At 43.1% G+C, this 25042-nt stretch overlaps 1 protein-coding gene across 1 annotated transcript in view; it reads right to left on the reverse strand.

Moving 5' to 3' along the window:
- ptprdb (protein tyrosine phosphatase receptor type Db) overlaps positions 1–25042 on the reverse strand; it is a 146636-nt gene that overhangs the window by 95795 nt on the left and 25799 nt on the right. The window contains exons 4-5 of the mRNA XM_070986640.1: positions 9686–9761; positions 8287–8331 (exon numbers count right to left, since the gene is read on the reverse strand). The gene's annotated coding sequence lies outside the window, so the exon portion shown is untranslated. The remainder of the gene's footprint in view (positions 1–8286; positions 8332–9685; positions 9762–25042) is intronic.

The following is a 25042-nucleotide window of genomic DNA, read 5'->3' on the forward strand; positions in this document are numbered from 1 at the left end:
CCTCCACTGACATTGTGGCTAGTTATTTAAAAGCTGTTGCTGATACCGCCACAATTCACACATAAGGATTATTATACAGGGGGAGAAAATTATTCTGACCAATTTCGAGAAGTTGGAGTCAACAGGTTCTGTACAAATGGCAAGCGTACAGACCATTACCCAGGGCTGCTGACTCCATCAAACTGAGTGATGAATGACAAGCTAAGCAGCTATAACATTAGTGAAGAACAGCAAGGCGGCATTGTGTGGTGCTCTGGAACCTCGAGGCAGGTGCGTAAACCCTGAGAATGCAAAATGAGAAGCACTGAGTGAACATTGGTACAACATAAAGATGTTTTATTGAGGTTATACTTGTGTAAAAGGATAATATATAAGTGCATCTGTGTGGAGACCGCAGAAATTTTAGTATTTGCCGATGGATATTCATATTCTACATGCACACACACACACATGCTCATACAGAAATGCATCGTTCAATCGTGTATTTATGTTTACATAAATGCAACAATGACATGATGTATACTACAAGGAGAGCTGCCACTAGCATAGTGTGATGTACACACTTGACTAGCAAATAATCCTATACACAGAGCAACAAAGGCAGACAGCAAAATAAAATACAATTAGTCCATCGCACCCATTCAGACACTCGATACACATGCACACACACTCATGCGAGCACACACGGGTCATGGAGAAGTGGCTGTCACTGTGATTGGTTCCTGCTGCCGAGGGCGAACCCACAATAGCCAATTATCTGTCATTATACACCACAGCAGCTCTTGCGGTCTGGATGTTTCTGCATGTGTCTGTGAGCGCATGTGTGTATGTACGAGTGTGTCATAGTGGGAGAGACTGGCAAATTGCTAGTTATAGATTTCAGCATACTGAAAGAAGAGAAGAGAAATGTAGAGGGGGAGGAGGGTGAGAGGGGAGAGATTGAGGAGGCCAGGCAGAAATATGCAGAGTGAATATGAAGGAAAACAAAAGAGAGACTGATGATTATATTTGACGGCTGCAGAGAAGATGGGATCACGGGGGGGGCATGGACCTCCAGTGAGCTGCGTGCTGATGACAGATGTCTGGTGACCAAGACATGCCTGATGCAGCAGGGCCGAAGCGTAGATGGCTGCAGATTGACTAGATCGACAAGTGCTCCATCATTTATGAGCAGCGTGTGGCTGAGCTGCAACCAGTTCGTGGCCTGGTTTTGAATTGTTATATGACAACATCTGGCTTGGAAGTATAACTTTTACCTCCAAGAACAGACAGCAGGGCCCATATACCACAACATCCGCTCCGATGGAGAGGGGTGTGTACCTTTCAATGACTGGGCAATTTGTTCAAATTAACAAGACGGGCTGTGGAAAGGTGAACTGTTTCCTCTCATTTTCTCATAATGTGGGTGTGGGTGTTCACTGCATTCAGCTTCACGATATGCGTTACGGTTGGTTAGAAAGTCATCCAGCCATTATGGATGCTAATCAGACCACGGTGACGGCACAAAGCTCCGATGACAATTAGAGGTGGAATCTGAACTTTTTCAGTCAAAGCTATATGATTAATTTGTTTTTGCTGAGCAGAGTCTGAACAGGGACTAATGAGGATGATCTGTTCATCACATCAAACAATATGTTGATTTGACAGTTCAAACTTCACACCAGTCACAAACACAGAATTTCATATTTTCTCCATGATCAGACTTCTTTTTTTGTTGAAAAAAAAAAAAAGGTGGACTGAACAATGGACCAGTTGGATGACAAAGGTTAACTTGGCAGACTAAATATGTCTTATTTTGGTGAAGGAGAGAAATGTGAATTTGCAAGATGCACAGTTGTATTTTTCTATAGGTGCGAGAATAGTGCCTTTCTTGACGTTTTGAGAGTGTATTGTGTTTATTTATTAGACTAACAAAGCTAACAGAGCTTGTGAAACACAGCAAACTTGCGGCTCACACACATCACCAAACTGATGAGGTACAATCGCCTACTGAGGTACAGCGTTGCATTATGAGACTGGATGGGCCAGGGCTAGCTGGTTAGCATGCTAACTTCAGTAGATATACTGGAACATAACAGGTTGTCGTCTTTGACAGAACTGTTACTTCTTCAAATTTGAATGTTTTAAACTAAAAGTCTAACCATAGCCTCCAGATTGCACCTTTAAATTGCTCGTGAAGTGATAATTAATGACATAATTTGGTGTCACTTCACCCTATTTGGAAGATGATGTGTCCAGGTTGTGAACGTCCCATCCATTCTGCAGCCACTCTGACGCAAAGCGGATAAGTGGGTTTTCCTATATGGTGCTCAGATCACTTGAAAATGACTTTTGAAAAACTCAACAGCAGTATGTTATTGAAGAAACAATGTCCCGACTATTGAGGATAATACCTCCTCATTTCATTTAAGCCATTATCAGCCAAAGAAGTAGTCTGAATGAAAGCTGTTCACACATACTGTGCATTATTCGGAGTAACCAGGACAGAATGACAAGTTGCAGATGAATATTTAAAATATAATTTTTCAACTCTGTGAGCATCACAAACGAAATTTCATTCACTTTCATTATACTGGGGTGATGACAGAAGTTTCAGTGGAGAAAAGTGAACAGAAACCTCAAATCGTCAACACATAAAACTGAAAATATGGATAGATAACACCAGTCGTAACTGAGGAAAATATGTTTACTGCTATTGGTAGACCAAAGAAGAAAACATTGTTCAATTTAGATTCCAGATATGCTTAATGACTACTCAATCCTCATCACGTCCTGTGCGACATAAGGCCACATGATCTCTCTCCATTGTTATGCATCCTCGATGCTGAGACTCACTCCAAATAAACTTCATCTTAACTAGCTTGTCTGTCAAAGTCAGTTTTTTTTGGTCTGCCTTGTTTTGTTTTGTGAGTCAATCTCTGCAGAACCTCTGGGATCTGCCTCCTTTCATAGCACATGGCTCAGCCATCACATTCATTCCTCTGCCTTATGTCAGCGAAGATCTTCTGACTAAAATATAGATCGACCTTTGTTTTTAGGTGTTGCTAGTGCCCTGCTTCTAGGGATAGTGATGCCAGTCAGTAGGTCCAGACTGGAATTGTTGAGGCTCACATTTGAGTGAAATGCCTCAACAGCCGTTGGATGGATTTCCATGAAAGTTGGTGCACATCCCCCTCAGGATGAATTCTCATCATTTCTCATCATCGGTTTCTTGCATTGGCAGAACGAGAGAAGTATTCACAATGTGCTTGATTTAGAGGCCTTGCATATGATGGTACCGCTGTCATGTTTTATGCTGCAATCTCAGTAACAGTAACGTCCTCAAGTGTTTCTCTGTTTATAATTACATCATGTTCAAGTTCTATGTGGTCTTATTTCTCTGGTGTGCCCTCTACTGGTGTCCTCAAATAACACTTAGTGTACATAATGCAAACATTATACCTGATTAGCATGTTAGCGTTAACCCTCATCGAGCTGCTGTATAACCTCTTTAGTCATATTAGGCTGCATTGGACACCATTGATTCCTTTGGTGTCCTGTTGTGTCTTGCTGTCCTTGTAGATAAGGCCATTGAAAAGTGAAGTTCTTCACAAACTCATCCAGCTAACATTTATTACAATGGGGGCCCGAGGTGTTTTATTAATAAACATCACTTGAGTTATGGAGGTGACGAAGTTGGGACCTGTTCACCTGGCAAAATGTCAAGGTTGTCTTTCCTTGTATGCGATGGTATATTAGACTCCGGATATAAGACAAAACATTCGAAGCTCACTATTCTACACCTCATTGTAGTTCTATCTGTAGGTCATTCAGTACAAAATTGAAATTCATGAACACTGCAAAATATTTTATGCACCAGACATGAAATCTCAGTAGCTTTCAGTTCCTGCCATTCTAGTTCAGTAATTGATTGCTAAAGCTTCTTTGCGTCCCTATTGAACTGTCTTCCTATTTAAGCTTGAATAGTGTTCAGTCATGACACATGAACCTAAGTCATCACACCATCCACCTCGGAATAAATCCATCTTACTGTACATTCCTAATACACATCCAGTGTGTTTATGAAGTATAATACTGATCTGTCTCTGCCTGTTTTACAGCTGTGCTCCCATAATCCCCATCCTAATCCACTGCCTGTATGTGTATCTGAGTGTGTGTGTGTGTGTGTGTGTGTGTGTGTGTGTGTGTGTGTTTGTGTGAGTTGTCCCTTTATGTCTGTGTATGTGAAGCATGGTGTTTAAGCTTCTGGCTTTCAGAGGGCCTCTCTTTCCCACGCCTTCTACACTATATGTAATACCATAGATAGCCCTCCAGTCATCCACTCCTCTCCATCGAACCACTCAACACAATGGCCTGCCTGGACAGAATCACTCTGCACTACGCTGTCAATATCTCCATTACTATTTCAGTCAACAGAATAAACACAGTGAAAATTGAATGGTTATGGGTAATATTACTTTTAAATGAGCTGATGAAATGGGTGAAGTGATGATAGGAGAGAGGGTTGCAAGTGGCTGAAGATGGACAGAGGTGATTATGAGCAGCTAAAGGATAAAAGAGCAGTTATAATCCTCACTATCATCTTTTCCTTGATCATATCTGCCTTGTTATACCTTATTACAATGTGAGGATGCTTTTTTCATCTAACCCTAACCCTAGAATTAGCTACTGAAATGGACATTATGTGACAAACATGCATGCACATCCTCTTAGTTCTCTAAATTTTCCTCTCACAGCACATTATTTGTAATGCAGAATGATTTTTTTAATTCAGCTTTTAACAGAACTGAGGTTCCCACTTTGGGGGTCAAGACCCTACGAGGGGTCAAAAGATAAACACAAGGGCTCATGAGATGATTAAGAGTTTACAGTAAGACAGCAGAAGAGAAGAAAATGCTGCTACACTGTGTTCATTTTGTCAGACTTTCCTCTAAAAATAACAAACAAAACACTTTGTTAAAGTGGTCACAACTGGAAGAGATAAGCAATCCATGATGAAGGGTCAACATTCCCTCATTTTAAGGGGTCACCTGCTTGTTATGTTGAGAACCACTATCATACAGCCTGTTTTTTAAGGAAACTTTTTGGGGTACTTTTATTCATTTACTTGAAAGCAGACAGTAGAGAGAAACAGGAAATGAGGGGAAAGGAGACATGCGACAGAGGTTCCTTGCTGGACTTGAACTGGGGACGTCAGCGGCTGAAACCCCTTGGCCCCCACAGAGGCCCACTGAGTCTGTCCTTAGGTGTGATCAGGCCAATAGAGCATATTCACTGTAACACTGAAGAGACGAGAGGCGCCCAGTGAGGTATGTGAAGACATGAAAGAAAGAAAGAAAGAAAGAAAGAAAGAAAGAAAGAAAGAAAGAAAGAAAGAAAGAAAGATCCTGTGGAAAATGACAGGTTCTCCTTAGTGTTCAAGAACGGTGCTTGAAGATGAATAGAGAGGAGTAAGAGGTTGATGAGTGGGACCCTCACCAATGATAATCCCATTAGCACTGTACTGCATGTTAAGCTCCCTACTAATGACTGATGTGTGTGTATGTGGGCATGTGTGTCACATGTGTAAGCACGAACTGTGTGTGTGTGTGTGTGTGTGTGTGTGTGTGTGTGTGTGTGTGTGTGTGGTTGAGTCCTGCTCAGACCATCCTAATTATCAGATGTGACTCATGTGAGGGTAATTACAGCATCTGAAACAGTGGGAACAAGGCTATGAATGACCCAGAAATCTACAGGCTAATGAAGCGATAAGACACACACACACACACACACACACACACACACACACACACACACACACACACACACACACACACACACACACTCTCTCTCTCTCTCTCTTACTCTATGTCTCGCTCTCACCTCACACAGAGAGACAGGGGCAGAGCAGGAGAAAGAAAGAGACAGTCAAAAAGACTGAAAGGGGAACAATGTTTCCCTCAGACTGCATTAGAGAGAGTAGAGAGATTTGGGAGGAGCTGTCAAGAGACGCTCTGTCAGGCGGCTTCAAGCTCAGCCCTTTTTCCTAGTATGAACTAATCTGGCTGCTCTCTGTTCTCTGTCATATCTGGCCACGGCTCCACGGCACTGTGGTCCGCTTCCACAGGCGCGGATTAAGCTTGACTACCTGAGACTAAATTCTCTATTGAAGAATCATCTAGGTGTAATCCCTGTGTGGAGCCAGCCCTGCATGGTACAGCACATTATATCGCTCACCATGTCTATTATACAAAGCAGGCTGGCAGCAGAGCCTCAGGGTTGCTGTGATTGTTACGTAAACTGCGATTGGTTCACTTAAGGTGGTCCCCCGGGAACACATCAAATAACTCAGAGTTCTGATGGGATGTTTTTCACCTCAGTGATTAAAACACTCAGATTTTTATACACCCTGTCACATATTTCTTGAAAAAAAATCCCATCTGCTAGCTTTTCATATTTGCATTAACATTTAACATTCATTTTCTTCTGTTTAATTCTCAGAAGAAAAGGAAACACAGCCTACACATATCACACTAACACACACAAAAACACAACTAATGAGAAAAAAAAAAGTAATTATGACAGCAAAGCCAAAAATACAATAAATTGATGTTGACGATAAACTTATGTTAACTTTATCAAAAAAATAATAAGAAAAAAGACAGATTCAAAAGATCAGATTATGTGGAATTTGAATGGACCAGAAATGTCCAAAAGAGAAAATGGACGCCTTAATGAATTCTCAAATAGAAATAAAAGTTTTAGTCTCAGGTTTTGACCCATAACCTCCCAAACCAATAGATGCCATTCACAGAGAAGGAGAAAACCGGTGTCTTATTGTTGGATGTTGTAAACTTTGATGTTTACAGGTGGTCATGTTGGAGGGTAGACGACAGGGGATGCAGGGATCAAAGACGCTCGATCGGTATCAGTGACTTATTAAACGGCCATGATGTGACGATCCACAGTGTCTTCATCCATGTCAAGATAAAATTCTGTCCTTTCAATATCACTTCCATTCAGTCACTCACAGCCTGTTGGCATTGGGCTGATGTTTATGAGTTCCACACTAAGAGGTATACAGATTTTAAAAAAGAGAGCACTGGTCGTGGATCAGCTCTCTATACCGGCAGATATCCTGAGTTGAGGTACTCAAAATCATGTCACGTTTGAGATACACTCAGTTCAACCAAAGATACGTTTTCTCCTCTCAGGTTGTTTCATTTGATGCTTGAGGCCTGAGGATGGAAAAGTGGTTTGGTACTTCAAAAAAGAAAAGCAAAAGCTAGAGACCCCTCAGGTTGATTTACACCCCCTTGCAGTGGTCTTGACCCTGGGGCTGATAAGCACTTCCTCAGAACAAGCTGAACTTGAGCCTTGATCTTGCAGCGGCTGCATGATGTCTTACAGTCTCACTAAGGCAGGGGGCATTTCCCTCACTTGTACCAGTTTGCATAACGGCTCCACTGACACTGCAATTTAAGTGATAAGTGATACATAGTGCGACCCACTCGTGGTGCTGGTCTGTGAGGCAGAGCAGGTTATCCTCAGCCCACGCTCCAGCCATCACAGGAACCCCGTCTCTGTCGCTCCTACGCAGGCTCAACATGTGTGTGTGTGTGTGTGTGTGTGTGTGTGTGCATAAATGATCGACTGTGTTTGAGTGAATTGTCTTGATCAAATTCCCAATTACACAGATGAGTGTCTCTTCAGCGCTGTGCTCTTTTCCAAATACACAAACAAATAGACATAAACGTCACACAAACACACCCACACGAAAACAGAAACAGACACACACACACACACACACACACACACACACACACACACACACACACACACACACACACACACACACACACACACACAGGCCGGAGGCACCAGGCACTTCATTTCCTATTCCACCCCCTCTCCTCATTCTCAGCACCCTCATACTCCACTCTGGCCTCCCCAACACTCAACCCACAGTCACTATAGCAACCTCACACAGAGCTGCTGGCAGCCAGAGGGCCAATCATGTCGTTACAACATCTGTCAGAAAACAGAGACACACACCCTCAAACATTCACACAACTGCACGGACCCCCAGCAGCACTTGGACCCAGGTGTCCATGCATCCTCACAAAAAGATAGGAAAGCGTGCATCTGTGTACAAACGCTTGCGGGCATGTGTTCATTCACACACACACACACACACACACACACACACACACACACACACACACACACACACACACACACACACACACACACACGCACACACACACGCACGCTGAAATAAGGTCAGGTTTAAGACAAGTTTCTTACCTTTGCTCATGGTTCATCCTGAAACATTAAGTTTTAAAGCGGGAGCTGAAATAGAACAAGACAAGATTTTTCATGTCAGTTTGAGCTGTCTGCACGTTTGATGTATGAACAAAAAGTCCTATTGATTGTTCTTTACACAGTCCTTTCTTGGACAGGAAGAATCATTTGCTTGAAAACTTGTCTTCCACGAGACGAGAGAGAGAGCTAAAGGGAGGCCAGTGCTGGGATTTGCTGGTAAAATGGGCCGATCAAGGGTGCTAAAGAAACATGCCTGCTGGGTATGTTGCTCTGCTGCCACCTGTAGACCAGACCTGGTACTCCACCTGCACAGAGTCTTAGGACACTGACCTCAAATCATCCACCCAAACCCAACTTATTAAACAGGGAAAATGGGAGCTAGGATAAAGGAGGGATAGCTGAGTTGTGCAAACAAAGTTCCTGCTGCATTGACAGTCAGACCTGCAGTGTTCCACATGCTGTCTGATTCAAAATCAATCCCCTCGATAACATCTCACTTCTTTCAGTGTACAGTACGTGCGACTCCCAGTGAAGCGCTCCGCTTGCCTTGTATCTTCCGTGCATCGTCTAACGACACTTTCAAAGAGTTTGATGAACTCTATTTTTGTTTTTTGAAGTTTGCTGAGGCTTGCTTCAAAAAATGAGTCTCTCACGCACGCACGCGCGCATACACGCACCTACTCAACTCAAACTCCAGCCAGCCTCAGAAAAGGAAAGTGCCACTCAGAGCAACACACACACACACACACACACACACACACACACACACACACACACACACACACACACACACACACACACACACACACACACACACACAGCCTCTGCATCTTTCAACAAACCGAAGAGGGGTGAGCGAATGCTTTATATTTAGAATGGTGACGCGATGCGAACTTGAGCGCTAACATGAGAGGAAAGCTCAGCGATGCGTTGGAGAGCTGCGTATTCAATAATGTATCAGAGGCAGCGTTTTAAAAACAGCTGGGGATCGCCGCTCTGTCTTGTCCTGTCTGCCGGTCTGTCTCTTTGCATGTCTTTCCCCCAGTCTGTCCACTGCGACGGCAGCAGATTTGCCGCTCCTGCGGGGAGCTGATGTTTGGTTAAACTTTCATCCTGTCCACGGTGTCTTCACTAGCTCTTTCTGTCCCTGAGGATGAGTCTCTCAATGTGCTTCCTTTGCTCTCTTTCTCAGAAGCGACATCCCATCCCGCTCTCTTTCTCCCCTCTGAACGTCTCAGTCAGTGGACACGGCACAGCCTTTTACCATCATAAATCATACACAAATCTGGCCCTGAACAAATCTGCTTTTTGACACAGAGGGAAGGAAGTTTATGTGAGTGCATCAGTCTGTTTGAAGGTCATCGTGATATTCAGCACTTACCTGTTTCAGTACGCAGGTCCACTGTGCTGCTTCATCCTTGAGGACTGAAAGAGTAAGAAATCTCCCCAGAATTCTCCTGCAGAGAGAAGAAGAGATAAAGTAGGAAAGGGATTAGGAACAGAGCCTTTCAGAACGCTCTGGAAGCCAACTCTGAAAAAGTTCCTCGTGTTTGTGTCTGCTTTGCACCTGCCTTTGCAATTCAAGTGCCTTTTGTGTGCGTGTTTATATGATATTGATCACAGCCTGCAGATTGAATGCTATAATTTTTCCAGGGGCGCTTCAGGTGAAGTGGACAGCCCAGGCTCAACTCCTATACTGAAGGCTTTTAAGGCTTCCACGCAAGCTACTTACAAGCCGTACGGGCTGTGAGAGGATGAGGGCCTGAAAAGCATACAGCACCTCAGTAGGATAAGAACACACTCTGACAGATCAAAGGGGTTACATTAGGACACGTGTGTGAATACTGGCATAGAGGCATGTGAGACATAAGCAAAGAGAAACCATACACACACGCACACACACACACCAAACACACATCCAATTGTGTTTCCATCAGACTTACATTCATTTCCCGGACTCTTACCCTAACCCTAACCATAACCACTGCTTGCCTGACCCTAACCATCACCCTAACCTTAACCTAACATTAATTCAAGTCTTCACCCTAAAATTTAATGATTTACATTATGGGGATTATGGCGTTTTGTACCCATAAGGAAGGCGAGTCCCCACAATGAGTTAAGAGATTTATGTCCCCACAATGTGAGTAACACACATCCACATCCACACACATCCAGATGTTACTCTTTGCGATTGCACAGACCCGATGCTGTTGTCCAGAATTCCTCTGCCGTCTATGGAGTGCAGCAGAGCGCACCGAGTCACAGCAAACTAGATATCACATCACCGGTGGAGTGAAATCGGGATAGGTCTCATAGGCAGTTGCATAGTTATTTTTGTTATGAAATCTGGCTTGAACTTTGAGGCCTTCTGCAGTAGTGATGTGAATCAGCCACTGCAGTACAGCTGTTTATAGCCTATTTTGCGTAAATATCCAGTCTGAGCAGATTTAACACTTTCTGATTCTTCAGTCAGAGCTCATTTATAGCAGAACACACTTTGCAGAAGGTTGTGCCAAGTTTCAGGCAGGATATTTTACAGCAAAAATAACAAAAACGAGAGCACAGCATACATTAAGATAGTTAGATAGATGCGATCAGTGGCAAGTGGTGCAAGGTGCCATAACACAGAGTCACCACTAGTCTGTGCTGTTACACCACTCCTGTGTTTGTGCTGCTGACCGACTTACTAAATAAGGGCAGAGACGATGATGGCAGCATACATTAACTGCAGGATCTGATGATGTAAAGACTGAGGGTGATTTAATTACAAATGAAAACCAGGCCATATATCATTTCTATTGCATTCCTTGACCTCTAACGACTCACCGTTTTCAGGACATAATGGCCACATTTCTGGTGATGTAATCAAGAGTCGTTGGAGGAATTTGTGCTCTGATGATCTAATTCAGACACGAGATAGATTTCAGTGCTGCATATACAGTGCGAGCACTGTGGCGAATGTATGTGCACCATGTGTGAAAACTAGTTCATACTTTTATTTTCAGTCGATGACACATTCCTCCCTAGCTTCCTTTCTACTTGCACCATGTTCCTTCTGTAATGATCTGACAGTGGCTGGTGAAATCAGTTGGGTGGAGGATTATTATAAGCATCGGTTACCCTCTATTGTGGGCGCCAGTTTTCCTCTCCATCTTGTTGTTTTCCTGTTGGTGTTTCAGTGCTCCCTGGTTGGAAACCACCTTGTTAGTGAGAATGTGCTTCACCTGTGCTGGCCCAGCAGAAGTAATTAAAGCCTCGGCAGCCTTGTGCGGGAGTGGAAGAGTTTAGAAAGTAGATCATTTGGAAAGCTCATGTTGGCGAAAGCAATTTCAGTTTACAGGTCTTGCACAATGAGCTGGGGACAAGTTATGTTTATCCTGTTTTCGGTGGACATTGCATTACTGTAGTTTTCTCCCTGATTTTTCTGTGATGAAGTGGCACCCATGGTGAAAGTCTATCTGCGAACCCTTTTAGTTGCTTTGAATCTCTGTGAGGACTCCCAGGGGAACCCTTCAGAGCAGCCTTTGAAACCCTTTTATGTTGATGGCTGAAGTGACTATTCAGTGAAAGTCAAAATGTTGATAGTAATATGAAGGGAATTCAACTCTTGTTGCGCCGTCTGGACATCACCTTAAAGGTTTCTGCTGGTGGCAGAAATGATTCACTGGCAAAGCTGCATATTATTTAGGTCACTAAAGTGCTTTCACATACCCTTTTCACTCCATGAACCAAACTATTTCTGCACTGACCTGCACAGCAATGGCCCAGATAATTTTTTGATGTCTAACGCTAACCAGGGCAGCTCAGTGGAACTCGGTTTACTTTGGTTTGGCTTCACTCAGCATGTGTGAAACACTCTTCTTAGGTTTCTGTCAAATGGACTCAACATCAAGGCAAGTGGGTAAGGAGGGTGAGCAGAGTGGGCATCAGAGGGCCATCTCTTAAGCCCTACTTTAAATGTGGTGCCACAGTAAGGCCATGCATAACACTGACATGGTTACCTACAAAATTAGTCTCCAGACAAAACCCCCGTCACGCTGCACCGTCTCTTTTTACAGTGGCCGTTAAGTGATGTTTCAAGATCGTATGCACATCAGTTGTGTAATTTTCTAGAGAAAGTATATTGCAGAAGCAACTCTGTAAACATGTTTACTCTTTCGAGGTGCGTATGCAGCACTGATCCAAGTTTGCCCAGAATGTTGAGGAGGCTGCTGCAGGTCAACTTGGCAATAGGGACCCTCAGAGCAGCATGACACAGTTTTGCGTAAACAACTTGAACTTGTTTACAACTTGTGTATGTGTGCGTCTGACACAAAGGAATAGGAGTATGATCTGCCCCGGCAAGGATGATTAAGCACTTTGGGGTGATACATGATGCACAAATGCAAGTCAAGCGAGCGTTCTGAAGTGACCCGCACATCTTGAAACTCTCGAGACAGACGAAGGCCTGCAGTGGCCTGAGGATTATTGAACGCCTGTTATCGTCTCTGTGTACTCATCCAGCAACCTGTACATGAGACGAGCGAGATAACAGAGAGACAGAGAAGAAGCACACACAGGATAGGAATTCAAGTCACACTTTAATCCTAAACTACATAAAAAATTAGCTCCTCTTAAAACCTAAAGCAGGATAAGTACAGCTAAATCTGGCATTTTGAGTTGAGTCAGATTACAATGCTCCAGTGCGCCTTCGCGTCTTGATTGAACAGATTAATGCAACTGAATTTGTTGGGATGTAAACTGGAGAGTTGGTTTTAAATCTGATACCTCTATTGACCCTGTCGAGCAGACGTCAATCCATGACACACATGTGCACGAGAACAATGACAGAAATACCCACCGTTGCGCATGTCCTTTGACTTCACGTTGACTTTACAGTAGGTTGTATAGTTCGGTTAGAGTTAAAGGGTTGGAATTTGGATTTCCTTGTTGGCACACAGGGCTTTTATACTGCGTCTTAGACAATTTAGCACATTTCACAGTGGTGACTTTACAGCAGCACTAAACAGCATTGTTATATTAATAATGGAAAAAATGTGCTTAATGTAATGTAAAATGGTTGCTTGTAGTGACAAACCACAGACAATAACATAATCTGCAGCTCCCCTCAGCTCTACAAAGTATTTTATTGTCTTTCTGCTCATTGTTTTGGTTTCTGCAACTTAACTTGGTTCTTGATTCATTGTCACCAAAAAACACGTCTTTTGACTTCATCAACTCCAGCATAAAAGTTCTGATAAACCCGCTTTACACGACATACCCTGCATGAAATGTCACAGAGACAAAGTTAGCAACTAGCTGATGAACCCTGCAGAGAATCGGCACCAAAACAGAGCTAAATGGAGAGTCAATGCTGGACTTACATTGGCTGAAAACATGACTAATGCTAATGTTGTCTCTGTGTGTGCTCAATGTGCCAGAAGGCAATTGTTTGCTAACATGTCAGATGCATGATAATATGTTAGTCTTGTGTTAACAGGTGGTTGTGCTGGTTGGTTTAAATGGTAAATGGCCTACATTTATAAAGCGTTTTTCTAGTCTACTTTGTCCACTCAGAGCACTTCACAACATCAGGGGTAATTTGGGTTTCAGTATCTTCTGGAGGATCAAATCACCGACCTTCGGATTGGTGGACAACCTGCTCCACATGCTGAGACACAGTGGTCCACAAAACACATGGCCGTGTTTCAAATGTTGAAACAACACTGCAAGAGCTCTCCAGTGATTCAGTTTTGGATTTCCTGTGTCTGAAATAAGAATGGACATTTTGACTTTTAGTCCCTAGTATGGGTCAAGCTCCATCCGACAATCCCAATAATACAACTGAATAGCATCTTTTTGACTCTCAATGTTTGACAAACACCTACGTTCTTCAAACTCTCGAACCCCAGTTTATGATTCTGGTGTTAAAAAAAAAAAGTAGTCTCCCAGTCCACGATAAGATAACCCTGATGACATTGAGACTGGTAAACTGATATTCAGGCCTAAAACTGTTGGAATGTCCCTTCAGTGTCGAGGGCTTTTGGTAAATCTCATTGACGATTGCACAGAAGTAATTATCTTCTCCATTCTGCCCCTTGAGAGGCCAAACCACTTCAAGCCTCTAGACCTACTTCACAACAGTGCAGAGAAAAAGGCTGAAACACAGAAGCTCCTCTCTTCATGCGCACTGGCAGCAAGAAAAGTCACAGCAGAGGGAGGCTGTAAGCAATACAACACAGCAAATTCTGTGTAATGGCAGCGTAATAATGCAGCTTACACAAAGGGCACAAACATCTGCTGTGAAACGGTGTCACGTCTTTGTGAAATAATCCTATATTTTGAAATTCTATTTAACACTCCAATGATGAGAAAATCACAATGGCTGTTCTCCAGCGCAGCAGATGCTATTGTGAGCTTGGGGTGGCCCTGCAGTCATGGATATATGGTGACAATTCTGAGTTATCATTTGGTAGGTGCAACAAATTACTCAGTGGTGTCCTACTTTTAAAGACATATTAGACGCTACTGTGCTCGAGGCCAAGAGAATGAAGGACTGAAGGAGCGAAAGAAGTGAAAGAAAGTGTCTACAACACAGAGGGGAAGCAAGAAAAATGAACCAGTGTTACAGGGTGAAGAAGAGAGGGAGGCACGGACAATTATAGCAAACGAGGAAGGGCAAATGAGATCTAAGAGGGAAGGAGCGCTTCCGAAGTGGAGGGTTTGCCCTCTTCCATTTGCTCAGTCACCATCTTCGAAAGGCAAAATTACACAGTACATCTAATTCTCTCGCACAGTTAACATCAAATTGTCTCAGTGTTAACATTCTAATCCTTCGCTGGCAAAGACAATGCATGCAGCTTTCCTCACTAAGCACCTGCAAAGTTCTGGATATGAAATACCTGACATTTTTTTTTTTTTTTTCCTTCAAGGAGAGCGAGACGGAGCGTTAATCTAGGCTGAATAAATAGGGAAAGGTGGCAGAGTGTCACAGAGGTGGAGGTGGGTGAAGCCAGCACGACCTGACACCTGCTTATTTCTTGCCTTTGACGAGGTCATGAATGTTAGGCAGATACTGGAATCCCACGAGTGCAGAATGGGAATGCTGGAGCAGAATTAGAATGGCCACAGAAAGACTGCAACGGGTTTCCTAATGAAGCCTCCCAGTCCCTCTGCCAAAGTGACCCATTTTCTCTTTCTCTCTCTTTTTCTTCCCCCTCTTGCTGATATAGCTGCCCCAAATTCTTCACAGGGAAGAATATGCATAAATTTAATTAAAATGATTGGAATAGATTCTTAAATTCCTCCAAACCATTAGTCCTTGGGTTTGCATAGACTTCAGCGGGTGAGAAGTCTGACGGGGTCAGTCTTCATTCACGGCAGAAAATGTCACAGTGGAGACGGTAAATTACAATAACACAAATGAACTTTCACTTTAAAGGACAGGATGGGATTGAAAATATGTTTTAACCGTGCATGTGTGCCTTCATGTGTGTGGCGTCGAGACAGTTGGGCTTTGTTGTAAAATACGTTTTTGACTGTAATGAATTCCTGGTGGCTTTTCTGCGAAACTGTAAGACAATTAGTTCGACTCTATTTCCTCATTTTGCTTTAACAGCTGTTTGAAATTGTTTCTAAATGCTCACTAGACCTCTTTGATTGAATTGTTCTGACACAATGACACTGTTTTAGTTAAAATTAAAAGGATTTGGGAGGGTTTATGAAGTAGAAGTGTGGGGACTGGTCCAAATTGCAAACCCTTGCAAGATAGCAGGGGATTTTGTTAAATATCTTGCAATTACTAAATTCCCTGCAGCGACTGATTATACAGCACTCAGACACCCACTTTAAGTGTACAAGGTTGTTAGCTGAACAGAAGATGATCTGTTTCTGTGCTTGGAACAGGCTGAGTTTTTCCACAGGTGCTTCTTAATATAAGTGATCTTGGACTCGCTGAGTGAGCAACAAATGACTGGCTTCACATCTGGTTCCCACAGATATGAGGCTGTGTTCTTTTTGTTTGCCTTTTCTTCCACTGAAATGTCTTTCATTCACCAGTACTGAGCAGTAATGCATTAGGAACAAGTTACAGTAATGTGATTTCCTTTTGTAATTCAGTAATTAGAATACAGTTACTGAACACACTGGTGGACTCTTGGATACTCCTGTGATATAAAAACAGAGCAAACATGATAAAATGCCTTCTGCGGTGGCCCCATGTGCAAAAAAAATAAAGAAAACCTGATGCAGGAACTGTTTCACCATGAATGCATCGTGACTTTCTGCACACTGATGCTGCATTGCATGCAGCTAGTGTCCTTTTTATTTGCTCCACACCTGCTGCTCAGACTGCCTCAGTCTGCCACTGACTAAACATAACGCTTTGTTACTTTGACAATTGCAGTTGTATGACTGAAACTTTGTTGCAACCGACACTGGCTATATTAGAATAGCAGACTTACAGAGTGAAGCTTTGATACTACTGATAGCCAAAGACAATAGTATTAGTTTTCAAAATGCTGGCATTGATATGGAATGATCTGTGGTAAACTATCTATGTATTGATTCTTGTGATATCCCAAATTTGACCCACTTTGTGTTGAGGTTATCGAGGTGTCTAGAAGAATGTTTTCCAAACTATTATCTGACCACCAGGGGTCCTTGAGAGGGCTGCAGGAGGTTCCCAGCAAGAGGGCAAATAAATGAATTTCACTTTTATCACACTAACTGCCAGATAATGTATCCTCTCAGAGGGGATTCTTTCAGACAAAATCCTCTCAAACATGGGTCTGTGGTCTATTGTGCATCTATTTTGGAGGTCCTTCACATGAAAATGTTTGACATTGCCAAGTTTCTCAGAATCCCAACAGTGCTGATTTTTCTGGCACCCATTGACGTCCGCTGCTCACTTTTTGCTCCCCTCAGAATCAGAAAGTTCTGTTTAGTTTTGTTGTATTATGTCACGTCATGTCATTCTGTTTGGAGCACTCATACTTCTGAATGAACGATGTTTAATAAATGAAATTCTGAATGAATGTTTAACACATTTCTGCTTCGGTTATTTCATAAGATCAATAAATCAGTAAGTAAATAGTCATAATAGTAGCCTGTACATATTTATGAAGCTCAGCTTAAGTTCAATCATCTTTACGCTCGTTCATTCACAATTCCCTCTCTCTCTCTCTCTCTCTCTCTCTCTCTCTCTCTCTCTCTCTCTCTCTCTCTCTCTCTCTCTTTTCCAGCTTCCTCTAGTCTAGTCAGCTGAGTACGTGCATTTATTCTTTGAGTTAAACCAGATTTTGCCACAATTTCAATCAGCCAATCACGGTGTTGCTGTCAAACTTTAAATCTGTTCTCATCCCTGCTGCTGTCAGCTGTCATTTTTAACGCCAAATCCCTGCGACCCTCCCCCACCCCATTCCCCTCCTGCCATGCAGAGTTCATCAGAATCCACTCCTCATCACATCCACATCTTCAGCATGCTCTTCACCACCAGTGTCTGGACTCCATCAGGTGGGTTTCATAAAATACTCACATCTTCAGCAACCCAAGGACTCTACCAATTCGCATCTTTATTGGCAATAAAAAACATTATTTCTTCACTCAGAATAAAGTCTCTCCTGATTTTTTTTCATTGTTCAACACAGACCATTTCATGAGAGGCATTAATTATATAACAATAGAACAGAAAGATGATGAGTTAAATGCAGATTCTGAGACATTTGGCTGTGGAAGCTTTGAAACTGTTTAAAAGCACCTTTGATGCAGTTGGGCTGAGTTCTGAAAGTAATCCAATTAGTTTTGCATTTTAATAAGTAATGCGATACTTTTCTATTGATTAATATGTAGAGGAGTGAGTAACTGATTACATTTTTTCACTCAGACTCTCTCTCATAATGTAGAGCATCTCAAAAACTGCTTTACATGTGTCTCCAGGGCAATTCTCCAACCTGACACTTTGTTGTGAGCTGTTGGTTTTTCTGCACTGATGGTATTCTCTCCTCACATCAGGAAGGAGGAGCAGATTTCTCCTGTCATCGCTCCCGCGGCTGTATGAACATGCATGAATGTGTGTGTGTGTGTGTGTGTGCGCACGTGTGTTTGTTTCTTCCCAAGCATGTGCTGTCATACTGTTGGTGAAAAACGAGGTGCATATGAGTTCATCCAGTGAGAGGCAGTCACTAATAAGATAGAGGCTGCTCCACAGGAATGAGCTATGCCCTTATTACCTGCCTCACTTCCTTGCAGCCGGCGTCCTCCCGTAAAAAGCACAACACTGTTCCTGTCCTCTCCCCTGCACATACTCCATCCATCCATCCATCCATCCATCCATCCATCCATCCATCCATCCATCCATCCATCCATCCATCCATCCATCCATCCATCCATCCATGTGCCCCCTCCTTTCTCTCACTTCCCACCACCTTTTCTTAGGACTTTTTCTCCTTCTTCTCCCCCCAGCCTCTTTACCCCCCCTTCCCTCCACACTTCTTCTCTCACTCGTCCCTTTGTTCCACACCTCCTGTCGCTTCCCCTTCCTCCTTTCTTTGCCACTTCCTTCTCTTCCCACCTCGAGCACCTGAATTCTACCCTGCATTAAAATAGCCTCTTCCGCACCTCTCCCCTCTGCATAACACCTACCTGATTTACGCAGATCTCTGCTTTACCCATATTTGCCCCCCCCCCTCTACTCCAATCCTACCTTAACCTGACCCATCCCTCTCCTTTCCTTTCATTTCCTTTCCTTTCCTCTCCATACTCCTCTAAACTTTCATCATATGCCTCGACGCTTGATCTATTAATCTCTCCCTGTTCCCACTCAGTCTTCCTTATCCCCTTGGCTCCTTTCCTCCCTTGCTCCCTCCCTGTCTCCCGTCTTCTCACCCTATTTTTTTCCCACCTCTCCCGGCCTCAGCACCTGCTGCTGGAGCTGTCTAGACTGGCAATGAAATGAGGATGGAGAGTGGGAGGAGGTGGGAGAAAGAGAGAGGGAGACGCCACAAGTAGGGGGTGGATGCGCACAAAAATAGGAGGATAAGAGGAAAAAGAAATGTTGAGGTGAGTGGGGGTAAAGGAGGAAGATGGGAATTCTGAGGAGCAAGATAAAGTGGAAAGAAGAGTCGAGTGAAAGAGCGTAGAAATATTGTGAAAGGGTTCACAACCTAAAGTGGAGTGGTCCATTTTTAGAAGAAAAGAAATTCCTCTACTTCTTTGTGGTTCCTTTTCAGTTGTCATCTTAATTTTCCTCGCTCTAGACTGTTTGGCATCTTTCAGAGAACACAACAGCAATCATTTTCTGTGGTTCGCTGCTTCACACCCACTGAACACCTCTGTCCACTCAACTGTCATTTCATCTTTGAATTGCGCCCCGTTTTTCAAGAGACGTGATAAACCTGCCCAATTCACACATTCTCTCAAAGTGAAGAAACGTGATCCGAGGGGACTTCGTCCGTTTCTTCCTAAGGAACGACTTCATGAATGAATTTCGTGGCATCGCTCCCGTCATATTGTGATTATGGGTGGTGTGAGAGGAGGAGGGAGGCAGGGGGACATGAGTAGAGGAAAAAGAAATGAAGGCCTCAATCGAGTGATGAGGGAAATGAGGACAACAGATGCTGGATTACATCTTTATATGACAGATACGCACGCAGGCACGCACGCAGGCACGCACGCACGCACGCAGGCAGGCACGCAGGCACGCAGGCACGCACGCACGCACGCACGCACGCACGCACGCACGCACGCACAGTTTCATTTGATGGTCTCCGCGTTTGTGTGGTTTGAAGTGTATGTGTGTGTGCTTGACAGGAGGAGGTGTCCTATCTGTCAGTAACAGGATGTGATAATTAACCTTTCTCCTGCTGAGCGGAGCTATTAAAGCCAAGGCTTTAAATGAGTTTTTATCACAAACACAACACCTTACACAACTTCAGTTGTTTGGAGCTGTTGAACACATACAGTGACATCATGCGTTGGACTCGTTGACACAGGGGTCACTCTGTCCAATCATGTCTATAAATGAATCTATGTATCTGGCCAGCAATGAAATCATAATTGAACTAGCCCCCCAAAACGTTATCAGCCGACATCCAGACAGCTACACAATTTCACAACGTAAACACACATGCTCATAGTTAGCAACATGCTCACTGTACAAGCAGTCGTATTTGTTCTTGATCGCTTGATCATGCTTGCCTTGAAATATGCTTAAAAGAATATTAGCAACAAAATCCACTTAAAAAGTAAAAGTAATTATTATCATGAGCCGTTTTCTCATATGAACTCACGAATCAAGTGTTGGCCTTTCACACATGCAGCGCACCACAACAACAACAGATACATTCTCATCTACTGGAAATACTCCTGAGGCCTGAACCATAAAGCTTGATTAACCTAGCCGGGCTTCCTCTTACTTATCGGGCTTCACTTAACGAGACATCCGCCCTCTGGATTTTCGGTACCATAAAGCCGGCTATCAACTCACTAATTCAATTCAGGCTTGTCCAGTCTAGATCTGTGCGCGCTCACATAAAAAGGGCGGAGTTTGCTGCATGCGACCAATCGCAAACATGGAAAAATCAGCCCGAGCCGCATATTTCACTACGGAGGAGCAAACAATAATAATTAATAAATACGAGGAATACAAATCAATAATCCAGGCAAAAAGCAACACAGTTGCAGCTGCCAAACGGCGCAAGGATTGCTGGCAAAAAATCGCCGACTGTGTCAATGCGTAAATTAGTGCCATTATAATATTACTTCCCCACTATGACTGCACTTGTATATCTGACTACAGTAACATTTGTGTGTTCCATAAATGTATGTGTGTATGAAATTTTTCATTATGGCATGTGATCGTAGCCTTATTATTTCAGATGCAACCCGAGTGGAGCAAAGAGAACATGGGAGCAAATCAAACATAAGTATAAAAATATACTTCAAAGTGGTCAGTACGCTTACTATATCTTATACATGTAGCATATGTATATGCAGGCCTACATGTTGGAGGCTATATACAATACAATATACAACGGCAAACATCCCAGGGCTTAGTCTACATTATGCAAATTACACAGCAACCTTGCTTACCTGCGATGTCATAAAAGCCCTCTTTGATGCATTGCGTGGGCAGGTGGCCGGGAAACACCACGAATGCATCGACAAGCTCAGTCAGGGCCCCCACGACTTTATGAATAGCTCTACATACTGTGTTTTTCCCGAGGTTTTCGGCATCGCCAACAGAATACATAAAAGTACCTATGAATGAATGAATCAATCCATGATTTACTTAAACAAATAATTGATTAATGGCATTTTATCTGTGGCTTGCTTGTAACCCATCCAACGAGGGATTTAAAGACATCATAATAATTACAAACATCACTAAGAAATATATTACCTGTGGCAAAAAACCTCAGTGCAATGCACACTGTCTGCGGGACTGTCAGCGCGTGGTTGCGGTGCGTTACATTACTGATGTAAGGCTCCAGCAGCTGACAGATGTATTGTAACCCCTCTCCCGAAAACCTGTACCTTTCGTACAGTGATTGTTCAGACAATTCGAACGGATTACAGCGATCTCTAAATATTCTCTCGTGCCTGAGTGCTCTTCGCACAAGCTGTGCACCAAGATCCACCGGGTTCTCATAAAACGGACAGGCCATTTTCCAAGAGAACTGATTGGTCAGTAGGTGGGGCTTTTATACCAGCTGAGCTCTTATCCTGAACTTATCCTGCTCCGGAGCAGGTTAGGTGTTCAGCATAGGTTACCACGGCAACGCAGCCCGATAGAAAGTAAGCCACCTTTATGGTACCGAAAAGCCAGGGTTAAGCCTGAAGTTATCTCGCTAAGCCGTAATCCAGCTTTATGGTACAGGCCTCTGGTCTATGCAAGGGGTGGCACCAGGGTGCAGGTGGCAGGACATGATGCAAAACGTATGCATTTGTGTTCTCATATACAGCGTGATGTCTAGATAAGTTCACGGTTGCAGCACATGTGTGAAAGTGTATTAGTTTCCTATGATTATGTCATGATTTTTGGTGCTGTAGTTGAATGTTGCAGTTGCTTAAGGTGGAGCTAATTTGAAGTGCTTTATACACAGGGTAGTTTAATCAACTGTCACACACAGCTCATGGAGCAAGTTAAGGTATTATATAATATCTGGACCTGTTTTCTTTGGTGCTGCGTATTGACTTGATTGTACTAGATTACAATACTTGAGCAAATGTGCTTGGTTACCTTTTACCATTGCTTACACAGATGCTAGCGCACAGAAAATGATACAAAAATTAGAGTCTCAAGTGAGTTCCAATGTGGCAGATGGGCCAGCAGTAGAGCAACATATGACTTTGTGCCCTCGGGTGAGTCTCCAGTAGCAGCGGGCCGGCCAAACCTTAGCCACTAATGAGGCTCTTCACACAGTCCCACCAGAGCATACTCCAAACACTGGGAACCAGACACACACAAGGAGGGAGACAGGATGTAGACATATGCCCTCGTGTACACAGACAAACACACACACAGAAATGTTAAAATCTGACGCACAACCTTGGGCACCAAAGAAAACAACCACTAAAGGGCACGCTAACATGGCATCTGTGTTTGGTGAAAAGCTTGTAGCTGCAATTATTGTGCTTTTTATGTCTTGACTTCTTTGCAGGATTGGCATCCCTCTCTAGTTGTCCTCAGTTCTGAGAAAGGTGTGGGTGCCTTGGACAAAATTCAGCAATAATTACAGTATCACAGCGTTTGCTCAATATTGATATGTGGCACTATTTCATTTTCAAATGCAGAGCAGAAAGTTTGACAACCTCTTAGTTGCTTTTGTGCTGCTCTGTAACAAAATTATATTATTGTTTTTAGACATGTGCAGCATTTTATGGTATTATAGTAACATTTGAATTGTTCTTATGGCAATGTTTGTACAAAAATGAGACAGTGCTGTCATACTGGGTGCAGTTCATAGTTGCTTTCAGCCTTTCAGTGTGAGTGTTTTTGGGTCTGAGAATGACCACGGTCAGAAATTTTTAAATGTGATGCATACAGTAGCCAAGTTAAAGGTGTTTTCACTTATCCTGGCTGACGGGACCTGTGCTCAGTATTAATTATGATGGGAGCAAATGAGGAAGTGGTGATGTCGTATAAAGAGCAAACAAGTCTATGTAGAGAGGAGATCAAGGTGGATGGTTGGGTTGGATGGATGGGTCAAACACAGGACGTTCACTTGTTCATGTCCTGTGTGAAACCAAAAGTCAACACTGACTTATTTCAGCTTCTGTATACGTTAGCTTCGTTAGTTCATGTGACGTAATTAACGTAGGTCAAGTACATCCATCCATCCATCCATCCATCCATCCATCCATCCATCCATCCATCCATTGTCTATACCGACTATCCCTTTTGGGGTTGCGGGGGGGCTGGAGCCTATCCCAGCTGTCGACGGGCGAGAGGTGGGGTACACCCTGAGCCGGTCGCCAGTCGATTGCAGGGCAACATATACAGACATACAACCATTCACTCTCACACCTAGGGGCAATTTCAGAGTCACCAATTAACCTAATGAGCATGTTTTTGGTCTGTGGGAGGAAGTGGGAGTGCCCGGAGAGAACCCACGCATGCACAGGAAGAACATGCAAACTTCACACAGAAAGGCTCTGCCTGACCCGGGGATTGAACCAGCGACCTTCTTGCTGTGAGGCACCCGCACTACCTGCTGTTCCACCGTGCCGCGGTCAAGTACATAACATAGCTAAACTTATGTACATAACTTATGTAACTAATATACTTATTTTAGCTTATTAAGTAATATTCATATGTATTTGTCTTATCTGACAGCCTTTTACTGATTTTGTCAGATTCGGGGCTCTGTTTATCATGGCTGTGTGGGGCTTTTCAAATTAAAAGTGTTGGTAATATGCAGCTTTCTTTCATTTCTTAAAAAATACACAGTGAACTATGATACTTTAATGTTTTTATTTTTATTATTATTTATTTTTTACCAAGCTACCTTTTCACATGAGGAGACAATAAACAGTAATCTACAGTCCAGCTGTATTTTGAGGAACCATAGAGAAATGCATGCACATTACGGGGTTCACACTTTTTTCATAGCAAGTTAGATAAACTCAAACCACTGTGCTCTAAAATTACACCACATACGACCAAAAGACATCTGAAGAGAAAGCCGTTTCAACTGATAAACAAAAACACACTGCATGCACGCCACCTGGTTTGCCCGTGCTCACACTGTACACTGCAGTCTGATATTACACACACATCCCGTATGCCCCACCACAAGGTCAGGCGCGGTTGTATGGTACTGTAGCACATTTAATTTTCTCTTGAAAGTATTGTGAGTCTGCTGATATTATTACAGAGCATCCCAGCCTGAAAGTAATAAGTTTGAGATATACTACAGCTGAAACCAGTAATCCATAAATAAACAATAATAGTGGCCCTGCCTTTTAAAAACTATAAGGCATTTTTTTCTTTTTTGCAGACAGACTCAGTTATGACTAACTGCTTGTGACGGGAAGATTCAGTTGCAAAACACTGTGGAAGAGGATTTACTGTGTATTATTACTGTCTGTGTGTACTGCTCAGAATAACTACACAGCCATTCTGATATAACTTATTGATTAAAATTATTTATTGACTAATGGAAAGATGTAAATGTTTTATACATGCTGTATAATCCCCATTGAGGTGTCCTATTGGCTACCGATTCAGCTCTGTGCATTTCTGATCATGGCTTTA

Source organism: Chaetodon trifascialis, chromosome 2, assembly GCF_039877785.1.
Source record: "Chaetodon trifascialis isolate fChaTrf1 chromosome 2, fChaTrf1.hap1, whole genome shotgun sequence".
Taxonomy (NCBI): Eukaryota; Metazoa; Chordata; class Actinopteri; order Chaetodontiformes; family Chaetodontidae; genus Chaetodon; species Chaetodon trifascialis.